The sequence below is a fragment of the Colius striatus genome, chromosome 1 (assembly GCF_028858725.1).
Source record: "Colius striatus isolate bColStr4 chromosome 1, bColStr4.1.hap1, whole genome shotgun sequence".
Classification (NCBI taxonomy): Eukaryota; Metazoa; Chordata; class Aves; order Coliiformes; family Coliidae; genus Colius; species Colius striatus.
The window spans coordinates 4,535,914-4,549,190 of NC_084759.1; positions in this window are offsets into that span (position 1 = coordinate 4,535,914).

Here is a 13,277-nt window from a genome sequence, read left to right on the forward strand (position 1 = left end):
GACAAGGGGTGATGGGATGAAGCTGGAACATAAAAAGTTCCACTTAAACATAAGAAAACCTCTTTTACTATGAGAGTGAGGGAGCCCTGGCACAGGCTGCCTAGGGAGGATGTAGAGGCTCCTTCCTTGGAGGTCTTCAGGACCCTCCTGGACACATTCCTGTGTGACCTGATCTAGATGGACCTGCTTTGATCTATTTGTTTTCAGCTTTCTGAAATTCAGGACCTCACATGTCATCTTGAATCATGAGGGAAAAAAAAAAAAAACAAAACAAACCAACCAATTTTGTTGAAATATGTGCAATATACGTCAATTTTGAAAAGGCCATGTTAGTGTCCATCTTTCTAAAAATGTTGTACATATTTTTACTAGTTTGTACCACTCACTCCAGGGGAAGGTATGAAGAATCCACAAGTAGTTGTCTGCAGGACTGAAAAAACATTATAACCATTTTTGGCTCTATAATGTCTGAAATTGTGGTGGCCTCTATTTTCAGCAAGTTTTGAAGATGGAATTGCAGTTGGTGAACATTTGTTCTCTGCAGCTTTTGGAAATATAAATAAAAAATAAAAAACTTCTTGGCTGAAACCTCAAATGCCAAGAAAGGATGGCAGACGCTACAACGTAGTATTTACAATACTAATGAGGCAGCAATGACTAATAGCTCAAGGAAGCTTATTTAAGAGTCAATTCACAGCTGGTAATGAAAGTTTATAACAAAAAAAAAGAAAAATTGTAATTACAAAAATTATGAACATTAAAAAAACCCCACTATTTAGTAGAAAACTGACATTGGTATTTTACAAACTTTTCTGTACTCTGAGTACTCTATTCTCATTTCATATATTTTGTTTCTCTAGGCTGAGTGCTGAGAGGTTTTGGTGCTTTGTTTCTTTGGCATCCAGATTTGGCCAAAGTAAAAATCAGATTTTATTATAATGTTGGAGTATGTAAAAATCATACCACACAATATCACTTCTGAAAACAGAACTATTATGGAGGAGTGATAGATTTTATTTCTGATTTTGATATAGGTTTTCAGAAGTTCAAGTTGGTCTCATAATCATGAAGAACATCCTTCCTCACCTGCTTACAGTTCCTTCACTTCATATTTGCAATTTATTTTCAACAAGTCATGCTAATGTAATCATGTCCAGTTAATAACAGCTAAAAGGAAGCAGGTGTCATTTGTAATGAACTTCCAGTAGCTGAAGTGGAAATAATTTTGATCAGGATATTTAACAAAGTTGAGAGGAAATAGACTGAAGAAAAAGTAGTAATTTTCAGTAAAATCTTTCCAGATCCACTTTGGAATCTCTCAAACAGTTGAGATAGTCTCATTTCCCCCTCTCTTCCTGATATTTATTTCATCATTATCTGTGTAAGATAATATTTTATATGTGAGAACATGGATGAAATAAACTGGTTTATTTTATGCTTGAGAATGATGCTAGAAGAACACCCATGGAAACTAATACCTTATTAATGCACACAGCAGATACAGACAAGCTGAAATAAGAAACATGATTCAATCCCTTACTGTACCTTGCAGGGATTAATAGTAAATAATTAAAATAAAACCACAGTCAAACAAAAAAGACTCAAACAGTAAACAAACAGAATCCTGAGAAAATCTTTTCCAGACATTTACATTCTCAGGAACATGCAAGAGTTTATGGAGTGTTTTTGGTTTGATTTTTCTAAGCTCCTTTGTCTGACTTGACAAAAAACTTCAGCAGAATTCTTCCAAACAACCAGACTTAGTTGATATTCTCTTTCAGATACACTAAAAAACATTATAATTCTACCCTCTAAGGAGTCAAACTGTGAGTAATATAATTTTCAAAATGGGAAAGAAGGGTATACATTGGTTATGGGCAATCTGTTCTTGTAACTTCTATAATCAGCCAAGATGATGAGCTATGGCCTTCCTCATTATAACAGAAAATCAGATGTACCTCTGCCAAAAGAAATAGTAACATTTAGCATTTATATAACTCTTTATCTCTTAAAGCTTTTTAAGAAATATTAACTAATTACAGACAGAATTTTGAAGTTTCCTGAAAAAAATATAGGACAATCTAAAATTCTGCAATGGGAAATAAAATTCCTACAGGAAAAAGGATTCTGGAAACACATTTGATTTATAATTTGAAATAATTTGCAGAGCAAAAACCCTTTAAATCAACAACATTGGCATCACTCTATTACAAGAATGTATTTGATGTTTGTAAATGCTCAATGATTATTTATAATTAAAAAAATGTTCATGAGGTTATCAAAAGGATGATCTAAAATGGTGCCTTTACCATAAGAAAGTTTAGTATAGTCACTCAGGATGTTATTTTTCCAAATCTGTATTGCATTATTTATGTGTGAGCCATTTGTTCCAGTGAAGAACTATGACTTAACTGGTATGGCTTAATGGTGTTACTGTTTTTTTAAATGGTTTAATGTTCTAGAATGGACAAGGATTTTAAGAAGAGCTATTAAAGGCAGGTGTGCAAATATTGTTACGATTTCTGCTAAGGTAATTGAGCTATTTTACAGACAACTAATGGTATTCTACAGAAGGTTTCCAAATGATCATTTAGAAAGATCATTTTCAAAGAAGATCTAGGCTGGGAAGGAAATTTCTTGTTGTTTTTGTTTCTTTGTTTGTTTGACATGTAGGTAGACTTATGTTCTTTCTTAGTGATTCTTTTTCAGTAACATGCACAATTCACCTGCTAACAGGTTCTGTAATAAAACATGTAGTTTCTGTTCCTTTCATACATTGTTATAAATGTTTAGTTTTTTACTTTCTTTATATCTGTATGTCTGTTCACATCTTTGAAAGCTGGCCAGAGAAATACCACTTACATTTCATAGAACCACCTCACCTCACACTACCAAGCCCATCACTAACACATGTTCCTCGGCATCTCAGCTACATGGCTTTACAATATGTCCAGGGATGGGGACTCCACCACCTGCCTGGGCAGCCTGTGCCAGTATCTAACAACCCTCTCAGGTAAAAAGCTCTTATTCAGCTCCAATTTAAACCTCTCATGGTACAGCTTGAGGCTATCTCCTCTTGTCCTTTCATTCATTACTTGGGAGAAGAGACTGACACCCACCTCTCTACAATCTCCTGTTAGTTAGGTGTAGAGAATGTTCATGTTACCTCTCAGCCTCCTTTTCTCTGAGCCGAACATCCCCAGGGCCCTCAGTCACTCTCCGTAAGACTTGTTCTTCAAACCCTTCTCTAGCTCCAGTACCCTCGTTGTCTTCCTTTGAGTGAGGGGCCTGAAACTGAACACGACACTTCACATGCAGCTTCACCAGTGCTTTCTTCTGTATCTATCCTATTACAGTACTTTCACAATAAAAGTATGTCTATATATAACAAAACTGATTCCATTTGTTGAACAATTCTTCAGTCATAGTCTTCATCCCAGAACTTTAAGTGTTACAGCATGTCTGGGCATTTTGTACTAAAAGCAGGTCCTTCAGGCACTTCATGCTTAAATCCAGCATTGTTGCAGTTCCCATGGATGGAAGCTTGGGTCAGGCTTCTATCCAGATAGAAGGAAGTAATTTTCTAACCTGACAGATGTCTTGCTCATATATGTTGCTATATGAGAGAGTAGCATCTGTACTCAGAAACATAAGACATTAATCCAATGCAAGCCTATGTCTCAGCCAAAATAAACTATTACTTTCCTGAAATTTCCTTTACTTGTCACATTAATTTCTCACTTGCTTAGTTTAATCCAAATATGCTTTGCTTATGAATCAGTCTCATTTGAGCATTACATCATGTTGGTTATGATGGTATGATTGCATCTGCTAAAAGACTGGGAATTTGTTTGATTTACGTGTTTCCTCCTGACATGTTTGTCTATGCACCCAAAGAGGTACTTGGTCCAAATTCATAAAGTGTAGATCTAGCTAACTTTAGATACTGCAAGAAGAATGACATTTATTAAACTTTAGTATCAGCAGAAGCAATGCCAAAAAGTGAAGCAAACCATGATTCACAGCCTCTTTCCTTAAACCATGGAAAAAAATACCAATCATTAAAACTGTAATGCGCTAGTGATACGATGCCATTACAACCGATATCCAGATGAAAGAATGGACAAGTCTTAGGAAATAAGGGAATATTTTGTTTTCCCTTTCCCCCCTCATTTCTTGGATACAAGTTCTGTGCAGGAAGCTACATTAATTCTTGGATAATTCTGAACATTTTGCAGCTGTTACTAGTTCAACTGTTCTCAAAGATACTCATGAAGTGAAATTCTCTCCTGTCCATTGTAAATTCTATCTCCATGATCCTATAGATTACACCTCCTTGTAAATGGAAACTAGAAAGATGAGAACATTGTAAAATAAACCCCAGTAACCTTACGGTTGGGCTACCTTACTGCAGACCTGTCTTTTTCTTTATTATTGCATAAACCTACCACAACAATCTTTTATTGCTCCTCTATAGAAAATCTAGTAGCATTTCTTTTTTGCTCCCAGAAAGCTTTAACTATATCTCCAAGTCATTGACATATTTGCTCAGAGTTGAATCTACATTAAAGAAACACAATATAAACACAAGAAACAGCTGCATCAGGCTTTACTTTTTCTTGATTTAGTAGTAGCAGTGGTCAAAAGTGCTACTAGAAACCTAAAAAGCCCCCCTGAATTGGACTGCGAGTTGCAGGAATTATCCCAGCATGAAGCCTGACAGATGCTTCATCTCTTGGTCAGAAACAGATCTATGGTCTTCAGTATGAGAAACACTATGTTTTGACACTATGTAAGTGCTATTCCCATATTCTCAGCAGCAAGATGCACTAGCAGAGACTGGGATGTGTTTCAATGTGTATTCTTTACTGTTATTCCTTATGATAAAATACTTCATAGATCCCATGGAATGTTTATCCACTATCAGCATTTGGGAAAAATATTTTTTAACTAAAATAAAAACCAGATTTCTCTCACAATTTTCTACTTTAAATACAAAGTAGTTAAAAATCTATTTGTCAGTGTAAAATTTTTTTTCAGATTCTGAAAAACACAAAAAATACGTGTGCAGAAAAAATGAAAAAACAGGAGTTATTTGCATTGATTCCATCATACAATTACTTAATTCCATAATATCATGAGTTCCATGAATTAGATATTAACAAGTGGCTTTCAGCTTCCAGTAAAACTCAAAGCCATTTCTCTTTATGTGATCCTCCTCTAAACCTCATGAGGTTCAACAAGGACAAGTGCAGAGTTCTGCACCTCAGGAAGAACAACCCTCTGCACCAGTACAGGCCGGGCATCGACCTGCTGGAGAGCAGCTCTGCAGAGAGAGACCTGGGAGTGTTGGTTGACAACAAACTAACCATGAGCCAGCAATGTTCCCTTGTGACCAAGAATGCCAATGACATCCTGGGATGCATCAAGAAGAGTGTGACCAGCAGGTCAAGGGAGTTTCTCCTCCCTCTCTACTCTGCCCTGGTGAGGCCTCATCTGGAGTCCTGTGTGCAGTTCTGTGCTCGCCAGCTCAAGAGGGACAGAGAACTGCTGCAGAGACTCCAGCACAGGGCCACCAAGATGATCAGGGGACTGGAACATCTTCCTTATGAGGAAAGGCTGTGGAAACTGGGGCTGTTTAGTCTGGAGGAGGCTGAGGGGGGATCTCATTAATATTTTTAAATATATAAATGATGGGTGTCAGGAGGTTGGGGCATCCCTTTATTCTGTTGTATGTAGTAACAGGATAAGGGGTAATGGGATGAAGCTGGAATATGAAAAGTTCCACCTAAGCATAAGAAGAAACTATTTCACTGTTCAGTTGAAGGAGCCCTGGCCCAGGCTGCCCAGAAGGGTTGTGGAGTCTCCTTCCTTGGAGATCTTCAAGACCCGCCTAGATATGTTCCTATGCAACCTGATCTAGGTGGAACTGTTTCTACAGGGGAGTTGGACTAGATGATTTCTACAGGTCCTTTCCATCCCCTACCATTTTATGATTCTATGATCCCAGATGACTTAGCCCAGAAGGAGTTTGAGCACTGATTCAAATGGAACAGAATCTATGAAAATGAGTTAGAAAATCCTTGGTCCAACTTTAACCTCTCTCTGGCTAGAAAACTATGCAATTAAACTTCCTTTCTCCTTCAATGAGGATAGCTATCCTGGTTTCTAGCCTATCTGTTTACTCTAGTAGTAACATAGCAGCCAAAAACTCTCAATGGTTCATGTCACATTATATTGGTTGTTCTATAAACACACGTAAAAACACTCAAAACCCAACACACACCTGACTGCCTGTCCTTGGAGGTTTACATGATATTGCCTTATGTAATACATTCTATTGTACTATATCTCCAGCTCATTACTAGCATTAGAAATAGAGGGTATATAAACCTATGAGAGTTCTCAGCCTACACATGACTAAATTTTATTTTCTTTTTCCATTGGTACTGGGAGCAAAACTTATCATGGTTTGAACAAAGAAGGCCTACAGAAAAAGCTGTAAGGAAAATCAATTTTAATCCCCAAAGTCTGCACAGGCTACAACACATAGAAAAAGGAAAGGGCAGAAAATAAAGAGGTCCTAGTCTGGTTTGTGTTACCTAATTGATAACCTATGTACCATACTCTTCACACAGTATCAAAAAGCTGATGATTATTGGGGAGATTGGCTGTTTACAGAAATGACATAGATAAACCCTGCCACATTGGTCATGCCATTGCAATTAGCCATTTGTAAACAACACACTTCACTAAACTTCTGCAAAGATTAAATGACCCTTTCTGTTCCCACCCATCTTTTTTCTTCTTCCTCATGTTCTGTTATGTCATGCTATATTCTCTTATGTTCTATTACATTGTTCTGTTATGTTATTTTCTATGCTTGGAGCCCTGTGGGGAAGTATAATGAAAACACCAGCACAAATGAGAAAGCAGAAAATACAAAGCAGTGAATGTAGGTTTAGGTCAACTGACAGCTGCCATTAGAGATAAGGTAATTCTACTAAAAGGCTCCAGCAGAGATTAAAAAATAGCCCACGCTGCCAAGCTGCCAAAGAAGGAAAAAAGCTTGTTTCTAGGTGTTTTTCTCTGCTCTTGTTTTTTTCTTTACATGGGAGAAGAGAAGGCTGGTGAAATTCGTAAAGAATTTATCCTCATATTTCATTTATATCCTCCTATAAATAGCTGGGGAGGGTTGAGAGGAATAAAAAAACCCACCTCTTTTCCTTTAAAGAATATACTTTCCTTTTTCTCCAAATGTATTCTCCAAGCCCAGACAACTCCTGCCTTTTCTTGTCATGCCCCACAGAAAAAGAAAGTCAGCACCAGAAAGGAAGAGTTGTGGCATACAAACATGGTGAAATTTAAAATGCACATTCAGCTTTTTATGGATGTTTAAAAACAAATCCATGAAAAAAGCCCATCCTGCTAGGTCTTCCATATTTGCCTAAATTACTTAACTTCCCCTTCAGCCTCCATTATCTTCCAAATAAATTTTGAAAACATTAAACAAACAAAAATGACACAATTTAGTACAGTTATATGTTTCTTGCCCAGCGCACTCTCCTTACAGAACAGTTTGAGTTGTACAACCTACCTTGACACTGGGTAGTTAAAACTGTAATATTGGTCAAGAAAAGATAGTCCAAGAATGAGATCTGAGAACATAATACTTGTGAGATCCTGGGTAAATGTGTTATCCACATCTGTCTCCACCTTTCCATTTGTAAAATGAAGATGAAATAACCCTTCCTGGACTATTCTCTGTGGCATAGATTGATTTTTAGATGAAAAAAAATCCCAAACTGACTCTCAAAACATATTGATGACAAAGTCCCCACTTACTGAAAATATCTTTGCAACACCTGTAGGTACTTCACTGCTAGCCATATCAGGGCTTTTTGCAATGCCTCTGCCACAGCAGAACAAATAGCCTTGCACTTCTATACTCCCTGCTAGCCAGTGACTAATGAATCCTTAACAGGGGTTGATAACCTAGAAGTACAAGATGTAGCAGATAAAGATGTAGCAGATAAATACAAGGAAAACAGCAAACTGATTAAGTTAATTGGAGTTCATCTACCCATCAGTGTAATTGGGTAGGATTTTCATGTTAAAGACAGAAACTTTAAGCAGCCACATTAAAAGACCAAATTACCTTGGAATAATAATTACTAAGAAAGCTTAAAACACAATAAAATCCAGTTTTGATCCTATTAAATACTGTGAAATTTGAGTCTGATAGGAAGGAGCAATTAATACACATTCTAAGGGGCAAACTCGAGGCAGTGAAGATGACTGTTCTGCCAGGAATCCACTTAATTTTAAATCCCTACATATTACTACCTCATAAAGATCCTGGTTTGGTTTTTTTGGTGTTTTTTTTTTCTATAACTCAGATATTTTACCATTATCTTACCTTCTGCATGTGCTCTAGTACACATCTGAGAAAGAAGTTTATGTATTTCATCTACTCATCAGAGATAAATGTCACAAGTGTGAAAATAATGCTTTTTGGTAGTTTTTTTTAATACATAATTTTACTGGGAGTAATATGTATGTGTGTGACCATTAAGTGTCTCATCCATAGACAACACTAATCTGAAGTCCTCCACAGTTGGAAACCCACCCATTAGGCAAATAAACAGATCCCTTTCCTGTTCCCTGCAGTGCTGGACAAGGCAGACATCATACATACCTGTATACACACTTAGAGAGATAATTGACTGAAAAGTATTTGTAAAAGGTCATTTTTCAGTGATGTAAACAAAAACCTAAAATTTGAGGAAATAGAGCTCTTAACTGAAGAGAGTGATTTAGTACTCTTGCACTTCAGTAAATTAGCCACTCCATTGCAGTCATTGGAGTAGTTTTCAAGTGGGCAAACACCTGGCTGGCACATTTAACCAAATGTAGTTGTTACATCTCTAAAACCAAGTTGCTGTTTTTTTGTTTTGTTTTGTTTTGCTTTAGTAACTGAGTATATTTGTGAAATGACCTGTATACCCACCTTAATTCATCTAATGTCAGCCACCATACCATGCAGAAAGTTTGTACTTATAACAAAACATATAGATATGTATTGGATTTAATCAGATTCTTAAAATCACATGTCTAAATCATGTATTTGGTGATGGGGTAGTCCCTTCTTTTCTTACTTTGGAAAAATGTAGAAGATGGAAAAATGGCTGCTATGGGCAATATCTTCTGCTGAGACACATGATTAGACATCTGACAGACTTGAACTGGAATAGTATCCCCAGGCAACCAAACCTATTAACCTTTTTCCAGCAGCTGGCTAAATCTAAAAACGCAGCAGTATCAATTTATACATTTCTACAGTCCTCAATGAAATGGAAGTGGAGTGCTTCAAAAGGAAAATCATGTGCTGATATACAATATAATATTAATAGTCATGCTTGGGAGAAAATTGTGCAGACATATCAGCATGACTACCCTAAATTAGCATTTGAAGATAATTAAGCCAAAAATAGTATTTACAGATTGCTGGACATCCTCTCAGGTGATGTGAATGTGTACAGATGGTGGAAGTGTGTTAAGGAAATAAGAGATGTAACCAGATGTTTCAGGAATGGAAATACAGACAAAGAAGGTAAGAAGCTAACCCAGTGTAACCCTATAAATATATAAAATATGTAGCTCAGGAGTTCTAGCCCATTAGTTTTAATGACATAGAAATGTTCTAAAAAGAGCTTTACATACTGCCATGACATGACTACAATTAAGAAAAAAGGTGGCTCATAATCCAAACAACAAAACCTGGCCCAAATTTTGTATATGATTGTGTCACATCACACGTACAAACAAAGGGAAATGTCAGTGAAAAACATGGAAGATAATACCTATTCAAAACTGAAGAGTGGTTTAATGCTAAACTCTTTTTGCATACAATTAACTACTGATAACAGTGAGATCCGTGTATGGTTTGTGTTTCCTTCATTTTATCAACCCTTTCCCTTTCCTCATCTTCTTCACTTCTTGCATACACCTCTGAAAATAACTCATAAAATTGAATAAATCTAGCAAAGAGCAAACAATAGCTTTGCCCACTATGTCATTCAAACTAGTCGTGCTCCTGGTATTTCTCAGAATATCTTTTTTTCAGGTTTTTATTCTTTTTTTTTTTTTTTTTTTGGTGACAGCTGATTATCAGCTCTGATTATCATTTGTATTCTTTGCTGCTAACAGCTGTCAGGATTCTTATTCTCAGTATGGATGATCTCAAATAACTAGAAAGGCCTATCAAATCAGTTTTTGAAGTCTGAAGAGCAAGAGATCTGCATGTGGCACTTACATTTGCAGACGTCTGAATACAGAAATTGATATTTTTAAGAACACGAGCATGCTGGCAGGCAAAGCTGCACAACCACAATGCCTGCCTCTGAGTGAGCTCTTTCTGCCATTCCACTTCAGTGCCAGGACTCTAGCCCAGCTTTTTTGGGCTCTCGGGCAGCCATAAGCAGTGCAGCAAAACTGCTATTGTTTAACTATATAATCTGCAGGATATATAAGATAAAAGCACTATAAAGAGCCAGTCTTAACCTTAGTTCCTTAAAAAGGAAGAACCTGGGTAAAAGCATCAGAAAGAAATGATAGCTTGGGGAAAATAAATTCCCTTCTTGCTATCTTACTGCTCACAGAGGGCAACAAGCTTCTGATGATTCGTACAAAGGAAAATGATGAGAGTTATGACTCTCATTACAGCAAGGCTGTTGTATATTAAGAGATATGTTGTCACTAAGTAGTATAGAAGCCACAGAGCTGTTGTGTGTTGTATAGATGATGAAATTTATGTTGTGTCCTGCCATTAGTGTCCTTTGGTAGCACTGTACACATAGAATCATCTAAGACTCTTTCACATCCTTGCTCCCTACAGCAGTCTGCATTGTGGATACACTGACTGGTGAAGAGATGCTCCAGCCCCCACTGGGAATTCCAGTCCTTGAAGAAAAAGAAATGTATCAAAGCAGCCTTGTCTTCACAGTTTGGCTCAGTAGAGAAGCTGTCCTAGGTTACAAAATCTGATATATTATATATTCAAGATGGAGACTAGTATTTTTACATACAATGACCATGAGAAAGGTAAGCATGAAGTTATAAATGTGATGTATAAACATTAGGTTTAGATTAGCGAAAACGTGACAACTGTGTAGTTGTTCATTTTATTGGATGGATATGGATAATCATAGTTTTCCTTTCCTATATACTTTCTGCATTGAGCATATATAACAGATAAGGAATTTAGACATAGATGTCCACGTTTGCTGTAATGACTCTCATAAGTCACCTCATACAAATGTTGCATGTGAAGTCCCACAGCAAATCCAAATCAGTATCAGATGTCAGATGTTTTCTGTCACTGTTTCCACATCTAACCCAGTAGATGCCTGTGACCTTAGACAAGTCATTTAATTCCTGTTTCTATTTTATATTCACATGCTAATGGACCTGAATGAAACTGCAGTGAAACAGAAAATAGTTTGCTATTATTCTGAAATATCCCTATATTAAAAACATTTAACATAATGATGCCATAAAAGAACTGATGTAGGTCTGCTGTGAAGCTGGAACACAGATTTTTGTGATCACATTGTATTACTTAGATGATACCTTGAGGGTGCTCCTGTTTATGAGGTGATAACCATTTCCTAAGCTGTATAACTCCCAGGTTTATTATGCAAGGACACAAATATTCCAGTGTAATTGCAAGAGTTCTTAAGGCATTATATAAAAGATTGGTCCCTCTTTTCATAATCAATCATACCCTTCTTGATTCCCATATGATTTTAACACATTGTGTCTACATTGTTCAGAAAAGTCAGGCAAGTCAGAAAGAGACTGATTTTACTTTGCTTTTGATCTAAGAGGTCCATGGAAGAAGCTGCACAATGTTGCAGAATATACAAGGTTTGCTAGCAGAAGAAAAGCTGTGAATAAAGCTGTATATTACTGACTGCAGATATTTACATATTCTGGAATAAAAAGACTTGATCCTTTAGGAATGTGAGGGATATTTGCAAAACTGTCTCTTCCCTATGATTAATCCTTTTTCTGTTCAAACCAGGGAAGTAAGGAAAATTTTCAGTACAATAAAAGAAGACAATGATTTCCAAATAAAAGCATGGTAGGGAATTGTTCACCCACATGGTCTTTTAAAAAGACAGTTTGAACACTTCCTATCAAGAAAGAAAAAAAAAACCCCAACTTCAGAAGTTCCATGGTTTCCTTTAGTCCCAGGTGTTCTTCACCTTTATGTAGTTACCAGCCTTCTAGGAAACATATATCAATATACAGAATTTCAGTATACTTAGTTGTTCCTTTTTGAAAAGAATCTTACTTCCCAGCTTTGAGTGGGAGGCTTGAAATCAACTTGCTGGATAGACAATACCAGTGGCAGCATCAAGCCCTATCTTTACTGGTCTTCAGACAAAGGACCTGAAAACATTACAGAATATTTCTCATGGCCGCTGATCCAAACTCCTGCAAGATGAGGACTCACAAGGCCATATTGTCTCACGTCCTCTGCTGTCTGCTTTTCTACCGACAGAAAGATCTGGACAAGAGAATCGTTTATGCCCTGTTTGTAGAGGGATTGGATGACAAATGCCATACTTGTTTAGGAGGCTCTGCTGTAGTTAGACAAGCACAACACAAGTTACAGAGCTCAGCTGCAGCCTGTCAGCTCACTTTAGTACTTAATGTCAAGAATTTAAACAGTGTTTTTCATGTCTAGTAACATATATAGTTATTCAGTCTTTCACTGTGCCTACACTACAGGAAAATAAATATAATTCTCTCATCCTCCCCATACTGTTCATTATAGTCTTTTAAGTTATGCCAGTCCAGGAAACATTTTTTCTCCCCTTTCTTTTTTCCTTTGAGAGTGCAGAACTTAAAGTTTATTCCTCCTATCTTTTTAGGTTGAAGGACATGAAAATTTAGTGAGATATTTGTTCCCATGGTAGGCTTCCTTCTCAGCGTGCAGTAACATGAAACTGAACACTTATTTGATTATAAATTCACTCAGAGGAATTGTTAAAAGAATTCCCAGCAGCAAATGTCTGGAAAGCTCAAGCTAGCTTAAACTGAAACCTAAATCATTCTCTGTTAACAATAATTTTCCCTTAAGAAATACACCTGCCAGGTTAACTTGAATGTGGGGGATGAGACCTGAAGATAAGCAGCAATAAAGTTACACTCAGCTGCATTGGCTGCTCTACTCCTTCACTTCCTAAGCGGACTGCCAAGACACTTCA